General features: G+C 41.7%; 1 pseudogene; it reads left to right on the top strand.

The window, feature by feature from the left end:
• The first annotated feature begins 903 nt into the window (after positions 1–903).
• On the top strand, positions 904–15,584 carry LOC122138295 (annotated as a pseudogene).
• The last annotated feature ends 4,867 nt before the right edge of the window (positions 15,585–20,451 follow it).

Here is a 20,451-nt window from a genome sequence, read left to right as displayed (position 1 = left end):
AGCTGTATGACTTTCTTTGATATTTTGAAGAACTTTGTGGTCTAAACGACATTGGACCTTAATGACTTTCAGTATATGGATGGAAAACATTTTTCAGATTTTCAGGTTTTGGTGGGTTTGTTGATTTTCCAATCTGTTGTTCAGAGCAGGAAGTGCCCTGAGCAGGCAGGAGATTCCTGAAGCGTTAGTTGGCCCAGACTGCTGACTGACCAACTGACTAAATGTGTCTGGGTCTATTTAGAAGCAAAAGGGGGTTTTAGGAGCTCGTAAGTGTCCTGAAGCACTACAGAAATTATAAAATAAATATTTTTAAATATAAAAATAACAGTTTAATTACACTAATTACAGTAATTTTTAAATCTGAGATTGAAAATAGTGTAAAATTAAATACAACTGTTAAATAAAACTGTTGTTCATCTAAAAATAGACAGTCAGATCCACCAATAAAATTCAGTGGAAAAAAGTGAGCAAGTGATGCAAGTGAGGCCACAAGTCTCTGAGATGAGAGACAGAGACGACCACAAAGACCTTCTGTCTTACTCCAGTTTTATCTTTCAACAAACACTTGTCCTTGTCTTTACTCTGCTCATAGCCTAAAAAAAAAACCTGGTACAAAACTTTGGTTAGATTCCATGAAAATTTGACTTTCCAGTTACATTCTTTTGTTAGTACAAAGTACAGATGCTTTCATTTAATTAAACCTCATAAAATAGATGTGTGACAATATGTAACTGTAGATCAAGTGTCAGTGTCAATGTTACATTTTTTCTATTTCATCTCAGAAAATGTTCATTATCAAACAGTAGGCTGAATAGTGTGAAAGGATTGAATGTAATTAGCCTGAAAGTCTGGCAGGAGCCGTGGTCTCCAGGCATCTGCGATGTAGCTGAGCATTGAATAGTGATGAGAGATGGAGCTTCAGTACCTCCAAACTTTTATTACATAGAGAAAGACAGAGAGAAGGGAGAAGAGGAAGACAACGTATACTCACACATCTAGGCCTACATTCAGCTGACACTCATAAACAGGGCCTGCATCCACACACACACACACACACACACACACACACACACGTTACTCCTCTTTCATCTTTATGACATTTCATTAAAGCAGAAAGGTCAGATTCAAACACCTCACCTTCTGTGCTCCTCCCACAATTCATCCAGTACCACACACACACACACAAACTTTCCGTGTCACCTTAAAAGACACCAAGCAAACCAGTGAACATTCTATTCACAGCATTAAATCCTCTGATGTTTTTTAGGGATTTCACCGTTCTACTCCACAGCCCCGGTTTCCTCTAGATTACATGGATTTAAATATTTTGTTGTGCCGTTTACTAAAGGAGGATTCTCATGCTTGTTCCTCCACTGAGTCACATTACACGGTCTGAATAGGTACTAAAGTGGTCTAGACCTGCTCAGCAAAGGACAGAGAGAAGGCCTGGATTATTTACCCACCCATGTAAGGATTACAGACCATCTTAACCTGTCCATTAGCACTGGGCCATCTCAGACAGACAGGCTACCTGACAGACTCTTTCTTCCGTTCTCTTTTTTCTCTCTGAGCTCTAATCCACTCCAGCCTGATCTGATAGAACCAAAGCAGCTGAACTGAAGACTCCTGCTTCCTCCCTGTAGATTCCTGTTCATGCCCATGCTCTCTTTCTTGACTGCTTACTCTCTTGTTCTCTCCATTGCCATTTTAACCCCAAGATAGATTCAGAAATACAAAACAGCTACAAATATGCATCACACTCATACATGTGTCATATGGATGAAGGTAACAGAAATGCAGACATATTTTACATAAACCTTTTTATGCATTAAATCCAAAAACTTTAATCACCTCCACGTTACTACAAGATCCAAGCAGGTGCCAAAATTGATGCGCACTTCTCAGAAGCAATGTCTCCCCCTTCTGGATATTTTGGTAAATGCAAGATGTGCCTTTAGAGAGATGGTGGCATACTGACAGAAAATACAAGAATGCTTATAAGACAAGGAAACACAGGATAAAAGTTTTAAAACTCAGATTCACTAAATCACCATCATCTTCTTCTGACCTCACACTAACTTAACAAGATACCAGCCAATTTTCACAGTGATGTTTCCCGGACGGATAAATTTGACATGAGGTCGGCCTTGATGACGACAGTCCATCTATGCCGGTTGTCATGGTTACACGGAAAGCCATCAATTAAGAAGCGGAACATGTCTCTCGCGCTGTATAATCTCCCCTGTAGCTAATATGTAAGAGAGAAAGGAAGGTAAATATGGATCAAAGTTACAAAAGAAAATTATTATTTTCAGTTCTCGAGGGAAAATGTAGCTCTTAAAGTCCATGGTAAAGCTGCCTTTTGAATCTAAGTAGGCTATATTATTAAGTGCAAAATATTTTTATACAGCATATTATATTCAAGGCACTCACTGAGTCTGTTTTCTTTATGGTGGAATCGCTTAAGGTAGGCTATTTGTTCATGAACATTACCCAATGATTAACATGTAATCTTACTTTTGTGATTACTGTAAAGTGCGTTACACATTTACATACTATACTTAAGTAAAAATAATATTTTTAAGACGCTTATACCCTAACCTATTTATTTATTAATTTGTTTGTTCCACTTTTACAGATCAGCCTATTCGTGTCACAAGGACCTAATAAATTAGAAGGGACCTTGTTCAACACTAATTCTATATTCGTGCATAACTGTTAATATAGGATATTATTACTAAAGAATTACGAATTTTAGACTACACATTCTTCATATTCAGCAACATCAACAGGTCCAAACTCTGGGTACGAAGGTATTTTTGGTGCAAAACAACTGGGCGTCTGTGACAACGGAATTTGTAGTTGTAGAGAATATCCACACGTGTACCAGTAAATTTGAAGTCACAGACAAAAGTTGCAAACTTGTAGATTTTTTTTCTCTCTCTCCCCTTAAACACAACACAACAGTTACACCTTCTCGAATCCTTCATTGCAGGTGCACAAATCCTATTCTACGAATCAAGAAAATCAAGAAACTTGTACGCTCAACATGTTTTGCTACTATTGCTGCAGTAATTATGGTGCAAAACACATTCACACACCTGTGTCAAAAATGTGAAGTCGAATTTTGTACATCCACAAATCAGTACGTGAATTCTTGCAATGAGTGAAAGTGAAAGTGACGTGACATACAGCCAAGTATGGAGACCCATACTCGGAATTCATGCTCTGCATTTAACCCATCCAAAGTGCACACACACAGCAGTGAACACACACACAGCAGTGAACACACACCAGGAGAAGTGGGCAGCTATTTATGCTGCGGCGCCCGGGGAGCAGTTGGGGGTTCAGTGCCTTGCTCAAGGGCACCTCAGTCGAGCTATCAAGGTTTGATAAATATCTGTACATTCACTCCCCCACCTATAATTCCTGCCGGTCCGAGACTCGAACTCACAACCTCTGCATTATAAGTCTGACTCTCTAACCATTAGGCCACGACTTCCCCAGAGATTGTGCTTTTTCTAGCACAAACACAAGTGCATAATGACAATGGCGTGAATCTGAAAAAAGTTTGGCTGGTAAGTTAAGTTATAACGTCAGTTATCCAAATCAATCAGGGAATTAATCAGGGAAGCATAATAATTCTACACTGCTTTTTTATCGCAGGTTATGTCAGACGTTACATAACAGCGAGCTAGCATTAAAATAGTAAAGAAAGATGAGTTAAGAAACACCGCTGGTACATCTTTTGTATTTTATTTTCAGGTTGTAGTCTATTGGTCATGTCATCTGCAACGGAGGAGTCTTTTGTTGTGATTGCATCATAACTAACAACAACTAACAACAGGTGAGTAAGCTGCCATCAACTACTATATTAGCTGAACTTGACTGAAGTTTGTAGACAAACTTTAAGTTGGCATGAAAAAGCCTAGCTAAAAAGTTTGAAAAAGTTTGAAAACCTTGCAGTAGTTTGAAAGTTAAAATAGTTTTAAAGATTAAAGTTTGAATGTTTTCAAGGCAATACAGTCTAGTTTGTTAGCATGATTAGCACATTTACTAGCATGTTGCTAGCATGTTTAACAAGTTGCTTGCATGTTTTTAGCATTATTAGCAAGTTACTAGCATGATTAACAAGTTACTAGCATGTTGTTAACATGTTTCTATCATTATTAGCAAGTTATTAGCATGATTCTAGCATGACTAGCATGTTACTAGCATGATTAGCAAGTTACTAGCATGTTTCTATGCTAATCCAGCCGAAACCAGTTGACTCAGTAAAAAAAAAAAAAAAACGCTAAAACCCCCCCTAAGACCAGCCTGGCCTGCTAAAAAGTGGCCAAAACCACTTTGAAACCAGCTTGGGAGACCAACCAAAGCAGTTAATCAGCTTAGGCTGGTTTTAGCTGATTTTTCAATAGGGAGTTGTTAAGCTTTGCTATAGCAATAGAGACCTTAAAGACACCATAAGTCTTATTGTATAAAAGTTTTCACCCCCTCAATGAAAGTCTATGGTATTTTAGCTGGTTTTGATAGCCTGGTTTACGAAAACCATAAGCCCGATCAGTTAGAAAAGATACAGCAACCCGTGTCAGACCTTCAGACTGGTGGTTGTAGCTTTAAAAGTCTAGGAGGATATACAGTTTAAAATTTGATCTCAGAAGAAGAAGAAGTTTAAATAGGATTTCAGCCAACTTAATTAGCCACTGGCTGCTGCTCTCCATTAACCCACAGAACACGTTATATAGGAACGGACTAGTGTTATATAGGAAGTTTGGCTAACAAACATTATGAATGTTGTTTATTTTAAAGGGGATAGTTCACCCAAAAATGAAAATTTGACGTTTATCTGCTTACCCCCAGGGCATCCAAGATGTAGGTGACTTTCTTCAGTAGAACATAAACAAAGATTTTGAACTCAAACCGTTGCAGTCTATCAGTCTTATAATGTAAGTGGATGGAAATCACAAATCACGGATTCCAAAAACAAAAAAAAACAAAAAAAAAAAAAAAAATTAAACACCGCAACCCACGTGACGATACATTGATGTGTAAAGACACAAAACCATCGGTCTGTGCAAGAAACTGAACAGTATTTATATCGTTTTTTACCTCTGATTTTAGAATGGTCTGTCCTGAGCGTGTTCTTCTCAACAGCAGGCGCCTGAAGCCACTTCTTCTTCTTCTTCTTGCTTTATGGCGGATCGCTGACTTATAAGTGCATTACCGCCACCTATCTCTCAAGTGGACCATTGACACTCCTAATTGAGATTTTATATAGAGTGTTAATGGGTGGGCAGCAATATGATGGGCAGAATCATCACATGGCCAGCTGTCAATTTATTAAAAATTAGTTAACCCAAAATACATTTGATTTTACATTATATTTACATTCATGCATTTACCAGATGCTTTAATCCAAAGCAATTTGTGCTGCATTAGATACACATTTTATTAAGTTACCCAAACAGTATTTTCAAGAACTTCTTTGTTTTTATTTTTCTAGTTTGTGGTCTGGATCATGTCATCTGCAATACATTCCAGTTAGAGCCTTTTCTTGTGATTGCCATCGTAACGGTGTTAACATCAACTGGTAAGTTAGCTTAAGTAAACTAGTTAAAGGTTATCCATTCCCTGGGAATCAACCCCATAATTTCAGCAATATAACACTAAGCTCTCAAAGGCAAATGCCGAAATGTTAATTTGACCTCAAGGTTAGATTATTGTAATGCTTTATTGGGTGGATGCTTTACATGCTTAATAAACAAACTCCAGCTGGTCCAAAATGCAGCTCTTACTAGAACCAGGAAGTACATTAGCCCGGTTCTGTCAACACTGCACTGGCTCCCTATTAAACATTGTATAGATTTTAAAATCTTGCTAATTACTTATAAAGCCCTGAATGGTATAGCACCTCTTATCGTATTATAGTCCTCTACATCCACTGCGATCTCAAAACTCTGGCCATCTGAAAATACTTAAAATATCAGAATCAACTGTGGGCAGCAGATCCTTTTCCTATTTATTCTACTCTGGAATAATCTACCTAACATTGTTTGGGAGGCAGACACACTTTGTCAGTTTAAATGTAGATTAAAGACTCATCTTTTTAACTTGGCTTACACATAATACACTAACACATTTCTAATATTCAAATCCGTTAAAGGATTGTCAGGCTGCATTAATTAGGTCAACCGGAACCGGGAACACTTCCCATAACACCCAATGTACTCATTACATTGTAAGAAGAATGGCATCTACTACGCTAATATTAGTCTGTTTCGTTCTATTCCGAGGTCACTGTAGCCACCAGATCTAGTCCATATCCAGATCAGATGGTGGATCAGCACCTAGAGATGACCTTGACAGCCCTGAATCTCAGCAGAGACCAGGACAACTAGATGAGCCCCAGAGACAGATCCTCTCCGAACACCTTGTCACCTATACCAGGGGTTTTCTAACTGTGGGTCGCGACCCACTTGTGGGTCGCAGAATGGAGCAAGGTGGGTCCCACAGTCACTTGGCTGCAGCTAAATTTGCTTTTAAATGACACACACACTCACACAGTTCAGTCTAGGGCTGCACGATATAGCCTACCAATATTAATTACGAACTGCAATATCCTTAGTGTGATTTTCGAATTGCAATTAAGTCCGCGATTTAAAACATGCGTTGCGTGTTTTGAAGCACGGGCGCAGCACGAGTTGTAATTACAGTGAGGTTCTCAGAGCAACGTCATTATTAAAAGGTTCAATCGGTCCGCATTAATGAGAAAAAAACTCGCTCACTTCCATGCGCTGTATTCTGCATGAGATTGCATACACCAGAAAATTCAAATGTTACGGAAATGGTTTCAGGTATGTTCATTCATTTCTATCGTCTGTTTGAACTGCACTGTTTTCGTTCGGGAAACAGACTGTAAAAAGCATTTCACATGCAGGGCATAAACGTACGGTTAATTGTAACACTACATTATTTAAACATTTCCACATAACAAAATTTAAAATTTTTTGCAATATTTCCTTGACATATCATCTCTATATAGAGAAAACAAAAAGTTAAAAAATCTTTTGAAGATATTGCTGCCCATTTATTTAACCATTGCAAAAGCAAATTTCTGACTGAAGTAAATTTGTCATCTCGTTTTTTAGTGTTCATTTAAAATGAGACGCATCTGTGTATTATTTTTACCTATTTCACAATTATTTCAATCTCCAAACTGTTTTAGATAGTTCTGCTTTACTTCTTATGCTTTCCTAAAAAAGTGTTGGATTGTGCACCGCTCTCCCTTACACACGCACACACGGAAGGACCATGAATGCATTTTCTGCGCTGAATTACAGTTCACTGGAGTGAGCCTGTTTCACGTTTTTATGGACGGATCATATTTTAACATCTGTAAACAAAGAAATTAAAACTTAAATATTATAGTGAAATTTTACAGTTGTACACTAAAATAAATGTTTATTTTTCTTAAATCAAACTTTTAATCAAGATTAGGCTTAAAGTAATGTCAATTGTTTTTTTTTATTTATTTTTTTTATCTCAAATATTTTGGTGGGTCGTGAAATAGATTATACTTGTCTAGGTGGGTCGTGGAATGGAAAAGTTTGGGAACCACTGACCTAGACAGCCATCGGGACAAGACCTGGGGGACCAGACCAGTCCTCTGCACAATCTAACTATTTTGCAGTCTATAATTAAACTGCTGGTTTCGTCTGGCCAGAAGAGAATGGCACATTATTTCAACTCACTATTTCCCTGTTTAATACTGTATAAAGCTGCTTTGACACAATCTGCATTGTAAAATGTGCTATATAAATAACAGTGACTTGACTTGACTTTGCTCTACTGTTTGATCTACAATAATGCATTATAAGGAATGGACCTTCAATGATTTGTGATGGATCATCAACTAATTATGCAACTTCCTTGTAGGTGTGTTTAGTATATAGTGAATTTGATTAATCTCAAAGTGCATACAGCACAAAGTCTGGCAGTTGAGGCAAATTCTGTAAGCACTTATTTGAATTTTTTTTTTGTGCTTGCAGGTTCATTCCAAGAATCAACCCTGGTGGCACCAAATGCCATGCCAAACTTTGCCAAAATTACTGAAATTTAACACAAGAAAATATGGTATGAAAATATGTCACACAGATATGTGCTGCAAAAGGGAGATCACCCAAAACTTTCAATATGCAATTGTGTTTGTGCTAGCATAAGCATAAAAAAAAAAAATCACGCAGTTCTCATTACAAAAATTCACATACTCAATCAAAAGCATCCAAAAAAAAAAAAATAATAATAAAATCACTTAATAATGATAATAATATATATATATATATATATATATATTTCTCATTGCAAGAATTCACATACTGATTTGAGGATGTACAAGTGTGCAGTTCTCATTGCAAGAATTCACATACTGATTTGAGGATGTACAAAATTCGTCTGTGACTTCACATTTTTGATGCAGATGTGTGAATGTGTTTTGCACCACTGCAGCAATAGTAGTAAAACATGTGAGAGTTTCTTGATTTGTGATTCATAGAATTGGATTTGTGCATCTGAAATGAAGGATTCCAGAAGGTGTAACTGTTGTGTTGTGTTTGTGGGAGAGAGAAAAAAATCTACAAGTTTGCAACTTTTGTCTGTGACTTCAAATTTACTGATGTCATGTTTGGCTATTCTCTACAACTACAAAATCAGCCGTCACAGACGCTCAGTTGTTCTGCACCAAAATACCTTTATATCTGGGTATCAATCTTGAGTCATGCAGTCATTATGCTATTATTGTAAAGTTATTTCTGGTTTTGATTAACGGAGAACCCAAGATGATGAACGGAGTGTAGCTACGTGAGGAGGACTATAACGTTCACTGGTACTCCCACGCGCCTCTGATCGTTCATTCAGCACCACAGCAACCGAACAGCGACAGCGGTGTGCATGGGAACGGTTTATTTTAAAAGCTGTACAGCAGTCGTTTTTGTTTGTTTGGGGTTTTTTTTAGCGCACATCATTGCGGTTTTATCCACTCTCATATGGACGCCTCGCGTGTTAATATGTGGACGCCTGTTTATTGAAAGGATATACGCTATAACGGAACGTCATGTGATTTGAACGAGAGCAACGCTCCGCTGAGTAACATACTTTTTCTCGCGGTTCCTGTCGTAAATAATGAAGTACTTTGAAACTGTTTGTTGTTCCAAAAGCGCAAACATCAATCGAGAAAAACGGAATCGCGACCACCTCTTGTCGAGGCGAGCGGTCCGCCACACCTGACTGTTTTTTCTGCCTCCGGTTGTGACATGAAAACTCGGACCAGAAAAGAAACGGATGAAAGGACGAAGAGCTGCAAAAGGCCATGTGGATTTGAAAGGGAACATATCAGATTGAGGTGGAAGCCCGGAACAATCCACAAGTCCGATCGCGACTGACAATCACAGGCATGGGGACACCAAAGATCAAGAGATGGTCGGTCTTGCAACCTGTTGTTGATCCCGAGTAGACAGAGATTTGATGTTGATTGTATCTAAATAGCAAATGACTTGGGGATTGTCCAAGATTTCATCGATTCAACAATCAGCCTCTTCTCTCTATCCCTACATAACAACTCAAACACATTTAATTGTCCAAGATGGCGGCGCGTCCACACGCAGCGGCTTCTCTCTGTCCCGACAGAACGGTGTTTTCGTGTTTTTTTTGTCTTGTGAGTCGCGCAGTGTTTTTTGTACGTCGTCATCGCGTCTATCTGTCTTTAAGCGCGCATACAGTCGTGAGTTTCTGCTGGATGTCGGCAGAGCCGCATTTTTAGAGTTAAACTCCGCTCACGCGGAACTGCTGCGAGATCTCGAAACTGCTCCGGAGGCCTACATCATCACCGACCCCCCTCTACTGCATCTCGCCCACAGCGGAGGCGCCACAAGCGCGCGTGAGAGGAAGCAGAAGAGGGGTAAGCGCGGAGGTATCCTGGCTAGGCTAACGGCCTAATCCCCACACAAGCCATCCATCCCTACTTTCAACCTCAGTGTACTGGCTAACGTACAGCTCTTTTGGACAATTTGTGGGAAATGTGGACTACATTCCGTTACCTACGTTCAACTCAGAGGACTGTAAGAGAGACTGTTTTGTGGTGTTTTGTTATTCACGGCGGAAACATGCGGCTCAGCGACAGCGTTCGAAACTCTGCGCCATTTCAGCCTCGACCAGCTGACGTTGCATCGATATCGAGAACGACATGAGCTCGCGTCGCGGGAGGGAAATGGAACCCGAACACAACCCGCGGAATGGCGGAGCGGGCTTTGTGTTTACATCACATATATCAAACGACGTGTGTTTTGTTTGCGCGATGCTGTTGTGATCTGCAAACACACTGCTCAGCACCTGGTGGAGTTTTATGATTATTAAGTGCCGGGCCGTTAGCTATCTGACGAGGGAATATACTGCCATCTATAGTGCTCGTTTTTTCGGTTTACATTCCCTCCCGAACAACCATCAACAGCAAACAGCAACCCGGAACGATGCACTAAATGAACTGTACCAGCACATCAGTGAGCAGCAGAACGCACACCACCCGATGCTTTTCTCATCATAGCTGGGGGTTTCAACCATGCTGACTTAAAGAGTGTATTTCATAAAAAATACACCAAACACATTAACTTTCCAACAAGAAAGGTAAACAACCATTTAGGACTTGTTTACACCACACAGAGAGGAGCTTACAAAGCCCTCCCCCTCCCCCACCTCGGTGCCTCAGACACATCCCTGTCCATGCTAATGCCCGCATACAGAATCGTCGCTCGTTAAAGTCGCCAAACCAGTTTCAGAAACAGATTCAAGAGTGGCCAGAAGGATCGTCTGAGGCTCTTCAGGACTGCTTTTGATACAACTGACTGGAATATGTTTAAGCAGGCTGCCACTATAATAACTCCACTGGACCTCCAGGAAGTACTCGCGAGACTGTTCACTGCCTACATCACCAAGTGGTATTGAGGATGTTTGTAACAGTCACAAAAAAACCATTACTGTCCGGGCCAACCAGAAGCCGTGGATGACAGGGAAGGGGTCTACAGACTCCTGGAGACGCGGAACGCTGCCTTCAGAGCTGGAAGCCGAGGGGGGGCCTGAGAACAGCCAGGGCAAACCTATCCCGCGGCATCAGAGAAGCTAAGAGACAGTACCCCAGGAGGAATAGCCCCCCATCAATTCAGCGACCATGCAGAGACACTCGGAGCCTGTGGGCAGGGGATTACAGGACCATTACGGACTACAAGCCCCCACAGCGAACCTGTGACAGCAACATCTCTCTGCGCCTGAAACGAGCTGAAACACCTTCTTCGCTCGCTTTGAGGCACAAAACAGCTCCACGGCACAGACAGACTCCACCTCCTCCCAGTGACCAGGGTGATGATGCTCGACCCCAGAACAGCGTGAGGAGATCCTTCAGCAGGATCAATGCACGCAAAAAGCTCGGGTCCTGACAACATTCCTGGGCGCTGTGTTAGAAAGACTGTGCAGCAGAACTCACTGATGGTCTTCACAGACATTTTCAACATCTCACTTAGTCAAGCTGTTGTTCCCACATTACTTCAAAGCTAACCACCATCATTCCAGTCCCGAAGAAGCCATCTCCATCATGCTTCAATGACTACCGTCCTGTTGCACTTACTCCCATCCTCATGAAGTGCTTCGACGGCTAGTCATGCACCACATCAAGTCTGCCCTCCCCCCCCTCCCTGGACCCCATTCCAGTTTGCATATCGGTCCAACCGCTCGACCGATGATGCCCCTCTCAACGTTACGCCTCCACTCAGCACTCACACATCTAGAGGAAAAAAGACTCAAATACTGTCAGAATGGCTGTTCAGTAGACTTCAGTTCAGCATTGCCAACACCATCAGCCCGTCAACAGCTCGATTCAGCAAACTGGTCGAGCTGGGGCTCACAACTTCGCTGTGAAAATCTGGCTGTTGGACTTTCTGACTGGAAGACCTCAGGCAGTACGTGGTCCGGCAGCAACACATCCAGCACCAATCAAACTGACACATGGGGCCCCCCAAGGAGTGTGTCTGAGCCCCAATCCTCTTCACTCTGCTGGACACACGACTGGCCACCGTCACCACAACTCCAACCTAATCAGTAAGATGGCTGATGACACGACATGTGGTGTGTGGTCATAGCAACAGAGAGAGACAAACTACAGGAGCGAGGTGAGCCGCCTGGCCCGGGTTGTGCAGTGGACAACAATCTCTCTACTGAGACGTGGAGATACGAAGGAGATGTGTTGTGGAACTTCAGGAGAGCGCACACTCAAGCATGTCTCTGAGCGATCAAACGGTCGCGACCTGTGGAGGATGAGGGTGAGCCTTAGCAACCAAGATTCAGGGGTGTGCACATGCACCGAGGACTCTCCTGGACGACCACACCGCACCACTGGCAAGAAATCACAGCAGCGTCTCACTCCTCCGCAAAATGAGGAGAGCCAGAGCCCCACCCCCCCATCATGTACACCTTATAAAAGAGGCGACCATCGAGAGCATTCTGACCAGCTGCATCACATGTGTGGTATGGCGACCTGCAACGCGTCCTGCGGGAAGACTCGGGCAACGAGCCATAGTGAGAGCAGCTGAGAAGATATTGCGGTATCTCTCCCCTCCATCCAGCACATTTATGGAACCCGTCTCACTCGCAAAAAGCCCTCTGCATTGCAGGTGATCCCCATCTCACCCCCGCACCACAGCTTCTTCAGTCTGCTGCCATACAGGGAGGAGACTGCGGAGTCTCCAGGCCAGGCACCAGCGATGAAGGACAGCTTCAGCACATAGGCTGTCAGGAAGCTACTCGCTCCACCGAACTTACCCCCAGTCCCTCTTCTGCCTCAGGCATCAGACAGGGAGAGGGCCCACATGGATTAAAACAAGACAGTAGCTGGTCTGCTCATACCGCTTCACCATGAAACATCATCAGCCGTGGTTGCGAGCGAGACAGAGTTTTGTATCGCAAAAATCTTTTTTTTATCTGCGGTTCAATGTTGCAATTATGTGCTTGCACTGCCTTTTATTTAACCTGTAATCTACAAATAAATCTTATATTTTATATTGATCAGATTTTACGCAGGTTAGAACGACATCCGAGACATTCTCACACCCACCCAAGATTAATTATTTGCCGAGCCCTGTGACAGGGAGCGTGATGTCTAAAGGTATATTTATATTAGAGGGAAAACAATAAATAACCTTCTGATAGCTGATTCGACCTTCTCAAAGGCAATGGGTTCCGTCCTCCGCTGCAGTAGTGCATCGTTGTGCCCTGTCTGTGTACTAGGACCAGCCCAAACAAGTGACAGAGGACATGTGTGGTGGGGGTGTGTAGTCAAATGCCGCCGATCTGGCCTGAACGGGGGTTGTGGTTTCTACAACTCTTATGAGACGTGGGGTTTTCACTGTGACATGAAACAGGATGACCCTGATGCCCGTACTGAGGAGGGCCAGACGAACCAAACCTCACTTTCACACCTCAAATAAACAAAAATAAATCTTAGGAAACACGCGCCAGCGTCCTACTGAGGTCACCATACCTAATAACAACACCCAGCCACATTAATAATAAAAAGTAATTCGTCCTCATTGAATATCACACTGAAAGTTACATTTTAACACTGGCATCGCTGGGTGCACCCTCACAAACTATCCAAATGAATGTCATCCTTAACCCCATCAATTATCATTTGTGTCACTTGTCTTCAAATAGTGTACTAAATTCAGGCGCCCAGTGATTTATTCACCAGAGACTACACAGTCACAGTGTGCTGCTTTTTATACTATTCATGTACAGTGTTCCGGCCTGGCCAAAGGCAGTGGATTAGAACATTTTGCTGCTCTGAAACATCAGCGTTTGACCAGACAGAGTTTGTTATCGCAAAAGCAACATATGTTATAGTTTTAAAGTCTAAGTCAGTTCTCACACCACACCCCCGAGCCCTTGCCGCGGTGATGTGGGGCTATCTTGGCTTGGGGGCCTGTCTGTGCTGTAGGTGTGTTGTCAATAGAAATTTGCGTCAGTTTATATTTCACAAACACCAGCCACATTAAAGTTTTCTGCCACGTGAGTTATTTACTGTACCCTAGAATAATCCAGTGAGATTTTTTTTATACTACAGTGTGGGCAACTGTACGAAGGAATCTTGTCGACAACCGGTTTTAAAGCACAGTGCTGTGAGTGTGTTCCAATAGAGAAATATCCAGAAAGAGCTGTCATCTGATCTGATCATCATCACTGAAAGAGTCTGTCTGGGCTGAGTAGACATGAAGAAACAGAACGAAAACTGAGACAGACTTAAATCCAGAAGAACTGTGGCAATGTCTCCAAGATGCTTCAAGAAACCTACCTGCAAAAGTTTACAGTACTGTTAAAAACGTTTTAAGGCACTTGTGTACAAATGCTGTAAACATGAGGATGCTGTCAAAAATAATGTCATAAATAGATTTTCTTTAATCAAGTTAACTTCTATTAACTAAATTAATATTAACATTTGGTGTAAGCATCCTTTGTGTTTTAAAGCAGCTTTTTGTCCTAGATGCACTTGCACATAGTTTTTTCAGGTAGATTTGCAGGAAGGTTGTCTTGAAGCATCTTGGAGACGTTGCAACAAGTTCATTCTGGATGTAGTCTGTCGTCAGTTTGTTCTGTTTTCTTCATGTCACTCCATACAGACTGATGAATTGATCAGATCAGATCTCTGTGTGGAGTACTGCCTGTTGTCAGACAAAAATCTCACTGGATTATTACACATAATGGCACAAAATTACATGATTGGCAAATCATAGAGACTGAGATATTTCACCAACTGACACTCATGACAGCAAAAGATCAAATAACTGAACTTCAACTACAAATTTTTCTAGCTGGGGATGAAATACTAGTGTTCTAACATTTTGGCCACCACTGATATTCAACGCAACAAGTAGGGTGTTTGTTGAAAGTCATAAACATAATTTGCCACAGGTAAAGCTGGAGGCTGCAGAGGTACGTGAAGGACTGGTGAAGGCAATCAGCGACGCGAGATGGAATGAAGGTTTTTTACCCATGGGTACGAAAACCGACTGAAAAGGTGACCCTCTCTGGCCCCCACTCCAAAAGTTCACGCTTCACATGTTTACATATACACCGATAACTTTCTACCCCAGCGTAACATGGGCGCGTACGAGGTGAGCGAGAGCAATGTGTCCTTTGCTTACCACGAATCAAAACGTGACCAGAGCTTCACACAACTTGGCTGGTGGCTTGAATATGGCCCACACAGGAGAAGATCCTCCCTGCAGAACAGTGACCGTGGAGGATGAAAGTGGACATCGCTCTGCAGGACCCGTCATCCAAGCCGCTGGCTCGCGAGCAAGAACTCACACCGGCCGTTTGAACCGTAAGGACCAGCCCCAAGGTAGTTGACCCATAGGAGCCGATCCCTCCTACGCTTTGGGTTAACCCAATGCTAAAGACGCACAAGTGCTAATGTGGTAAGGGCGCCCAAGCGAGGACCACCATTAGTGGTGATACCCTCTAAGTTAGCAGGTTGTGGCAAAACTTGAGGGTTGTTTAATCAAACATAGTCATCTGCCTTAAATCACAACCGACAATGCTGCCTTAAAAGATATACTCGGTTCTTCAACACGCCTTGGGGGACATGTTAAAGGGACAGTTCATTAAAAAAAATGAAAATTCGATAATCTTTAACCCCCCCCCACGTCAAGAGCGACTCCAAACTTGTATGATCCTGACATTTGTTCGGATTCTGCGGAGCAAACATGAAGATATTATAAAACAAATGTTTTTGTCCATCCATGAACAAAACATGGGACCCTACTGACTTTCATTGCACTGAGAGGGGAAAAACCCATACACTGAAATGTTTTGCATTCCACAAAAGAAAAAAGTCAGACCAGGTTTGGAAAAAATTATAGTTTGGGTGAACTGTCCTTTTAATTTGATACTGACATTTTGCCTTAAATCCTCCAGACTCAAGTACAGGAGTAATAAACAAATACTTCATGCTTTACATAAAACTGATACTGGACCAAAAAAAGAAAAATCCTGTCATAATTTACTCACATTCATGTCGTTCCAGAACCTGACTATACACACCCACACACACAACACACACACACACACACACACACACACACACACACACACACACACACACACACACACACACATATATATATATGGATGATTTTTTTGTGCATCATTGATCATTGTTCTCTGATCATTGATCAATGAAATTTTCATAACATGAGATCTGTAATTTAGTTTAAATATGAATTATTACAGCACTCCTCGCTGTCATTAAAGCATTGCATGCCACAGGAAAGTGATAGCGCATCCACTACAAATATGTCAAATTAATATAATTTTGGTTTAACTTTCTGCGTAATGACTTTATGAAATTTCAGTTATTATCTCAATTAAATGGGAGTGGAATATTTTAATGTAAAGCTGAAATGAAAACACGTTTACAATCCTTGTTTACTTCATAAACTTTTCTCACTCCAAAGCGGAGCTGCATACGCACAGTCAAGAGCATCCGTACGGTGCCCTTATATTTACGGCAAAGTTGTTTTTTTATAAATACTCCAGATACGTGCGGAAAAACAGCATACGCTCAAATGGCTATAGAATGTGCATACACTGTTTTCCATGCCTGTTTTATACATCAGGCCCCTAGGGCATGAAAAGAGGACTGTGAGGCCCCTGGACTGTGAATATACCGTCTGCAGTGGAAATGAGAGAACTTCAGCTGCTTAAATTTCTATGCTCTAAACTTAATGTCTGGAGCTGTCTATTAATTCACTCTTCTGCTCATCTGGGAGCGTGGGACTCGAGGGAGGGAAGAAGGAGATTTAAACAGTGCTGCAAAACACAACTCCCCGCTGCAACTCATTAGAGAGGCGCGAAAACCATCCGGACCTTCCTACGGAGATAACAAACACACACATCCAGACACAAAAGCACACAAACGCTGCCTTCTTTGAAGTATCCTCCTCTTCACTCCTCTAAAAGAATCCTGCGCTTGCACAAATTACAGTGGAGTGATTATTTTGATTATCAAAAATGGACCCAATCCCCGTTCACTTTAAAGCATTAAAACCACTGGATTTGTATAAAAAACGAATTCATGATGCCATATGGGATATGCAGACATTAAAACGACGGCCCAATGCTGGGTCTTCAGAGGTCACCATAGAGTTTATCTGATTTTGAGGGTCACAGTGTGTCTGAAGGGAATGGGGCAGCTAGAGTTGTCCTGACTGTAAAATCTATTTGCCTTTAAACTGAATTGCCTTTTCACGCTGTGACTGCATGCATTGTTTTTACACCTTTGTGAAATACCAAGCCTGTTTCTTTTCAAATTTTGTGCTGCCCTTGTGTGTAAAAATGTGGTATAGTTAAAAAATAAAAATAAAAAGTATACACCTGATTTATTATTACTCACGCTTCCGACCCACACGAAGACCCCAATGTACGAGACATAATATAAGCTTCAACGATAGTGCCAAAGTAGTGCTAAAACAGCACTTCGCTTGCATATAGACTAATGGAGTAGCACCCTCAAGTATTCCTTTTGTTTCCTGGAGACGAGCGGTGGAGCCTGTAAAATAACTCGGCGTTGCATAGTCTTAAGTATCATTATCATTTGCATGATGTGATAATATCAAGACAGTTTACATTCGTTTCACAAAAGATCCACTTATTCCCCAGAGAATATTTGACTAACAGATTAGCAAACTGAGTCGCGGAATTAAACGGCATCGCAGTAATTTTTTTTTTAGACCTTTGCAGTTAAAATATGACACACCCCCAACCTCCCCCACCCAGTGAAGTAGCCACGACCCCTCAGTAAACATCCATTGCAGAGTTCTGCGAGATTTCAAGTTTTATTGTGGCAAATACTGCAGGCCACTGTGTGCGACTCAAAAGCAGCCACATTGCCCCTGAAGATGAACGGATATTAAATGACCAAGAAAAGCCAAAACAATGTTTACTGAGTCCTTTGAAAACAGCAGACTGTGCAGTGTTTTTTTTCAAATTCCATCCACACATTAATGTGTATTAGCGCCAATTAATATTTTTCACGGAAAAAATGAGTTTCACTGACACCCAGAAGACCCGGAGCATTTCTCCCAGTGTGCTCAGCTCGGCACAATGCCTGGGCAGCAGTGGCCCAGCCCACCTATGTTATATCCAACCTATGTATACACGACGCAGACTATTTCCTGCTCTCTATACGCCCTCCTCTCCCCTTACTTCGATTCTCTGCCCTTCCACTCATTTAGCATCCTTTTGTTTCCACTCCCTCTTTCACCTCGCAGCGCGATCCCCTTTTCATGCCCTGTAACTGTGGGTTGGGTGCCGGTGGCGTGCTCATCATATCCATAGAGAAAACGTCGCCATTTTGACCAAATACTGTGCCAAGGAAGCAAACACACACGGACAGAAAAGAAGAACAAGGGGGTTTTCCAGTTCTTTAAATTAACTACCTTTTTTTTTTTTTTTTTCCCTACTTTAAATCATTTAATTTAAACGCCTTTAGTTGGGATCACAAGACATAAAAAAAAATGTCCTTTTTACCTGGTTAGGGCGTCAAGAAGACCTCAAGCCCCGAAATATGAAATGAATGTTGAGAGGATAATTGAGGAGTGTTGTAGCACAGCCTTTCAGTATGTTGTCAGCATACTTGGTGGACAGCAGCTATCACGAGCCCTCCAGAGGCCGGTGGGAAACTAAAAACAAACCCCTCAATTTACATTGCCATGCACATTAATGTGTGGCAGGGGACAGAGCTCTTGTGTTGCTTCCTGTTAGACTGTTGATGATGAGAGCAATATGCCCCTCGAGAGTGTTTGACTGTGACTCACATGTAAACTTGTTTTTGCACTCAGGCTCGAGTCTTGTACTAAAAAGCGTTCAAGCTTCACCTGGAGAGCCGCCCACAATCCAGGTCGTGTGTTGTAGCCCTGACACAGTTCCGTGCTCTGTGAGCTCTGTCTACCATCATAGGCCAACAATCCCGAAGATTCCAAAAAACCAAGCCAAATATGCCTGCACACAGAAAGTGTGTGCAGAGGGACCGCCACAAACATCTATAGAGTCAAATTATAGTTGTATCACCTTCTGTTGGCCTCATTGCACCACTGCAACAGAGGTGGCATTTTTATGGCTCACTCATTATGATTAACAGAAGTTCACATTAGGAGGTGAAAATCACTCTAACCGGGCGCTCACTTCAAGCAACATTGCCATTTATAAATAAACCCTTACACTGAGAGTTCCACATGGCAAGAATGAACAACAAACACGCCATAAGATATTAGCCTTACAAGTTCCTGACTGTGCCGGTTTTGTGAAAGGCTTTTTGCTTGCTACAAAAGATATACAACCTAGCTGTTTGAAGAAGTTTGGAAGAATACAGATTATAAAGATGGTTAACAGACTTATAGTGTACAAAACAGGTTATGTTAGTAGTCCTTCCTCTGCACTGAATGGGTGCCGGCCAAATGAGAGTCCCAAACAGCTGATAAAATCATCACAATAATTCCACAAGTAATCCTCCCCACTCCAATTAAGGTCTTGTGAAATGAAAAGATGCGTGTTATGTTATAAATAAATTCCTCCAAGGCATTTAAATTCAAACTGTCACTTGAGGTTGTGAAAAAGTCCATATTTTCAATATAATGCTTTCTCTATTGAAAAAATCCATCCCCTTTTGTCTTCTCAACATCACAATCCATCACACATGTTTGTTTAATGGCAGTTTATGACAGGATTTCACTTGATCTTGCCTATTTCTCTCCTGATTAGATGATGAGCTCGAGTTTTTTTTCGTAGATGGATAGCACAACAGTTTAAGAGAGTTTTTTTTTTGTTGATCACAACAGACATACTGGACTTTGTACTTATCCTTGTGAGTTTTTAATCAGCTGTATTGAGAATTCTCATTTTGATGGCATCCATTCACTACAGAGGATTCATTAGTTGACCAAGCGCTGTCATGCTACAATTTGTCCAAATCTCTTTTGTTTTGATTAAAGAAAACAAACTCATCTATATCTTGGACGGCCAATGGGGGTATACATTTAAATTTTTGGATGAACCCTCTTTTAATTCAAGTCATGCCCGGATGTTTAAGTAAACTAATATACACGAGCCATTTTCTTTATAAACACTTACCCAAGCCGGATGTTTCGGACCCAACACTGCTGCTTGGTCTCTTTAAGGATTTTCTCAAAGTAGACACCAGCAACCCACTAGAGCAAAGGAGCTACCAACACAGCCACCAGCCCTACAAACTGTGAAGCCTGAAGTCAGCTGCTTGTTCTGTGGGTCTGATGGGGAGTCTGCCGGCCACTGTCCAAAACAAACAGGCATAAATTACATGAATACATCAAAGACTATAAC

This window comes from Cyprinus carpio, chromosome B8 (genome assembly GCF_018340385.1).
Source record: "Cyprinus carpio isolate SPL01 chromosome B8, ASM1834038v1, whole genome shotgun sequence".
NCBI classification, from domain to species: Eukaryota; Metazoa; Chordata; class Actinopteri; order Cypriniformes; family Cyprinidae; genus Cyprinus; species Cyprinus carpio.
The sequence above is the reverse complement of the archived record's forward strand: the minus strand, read 5'-3'. Positions and strand labels throughout refer to the sequence as shown.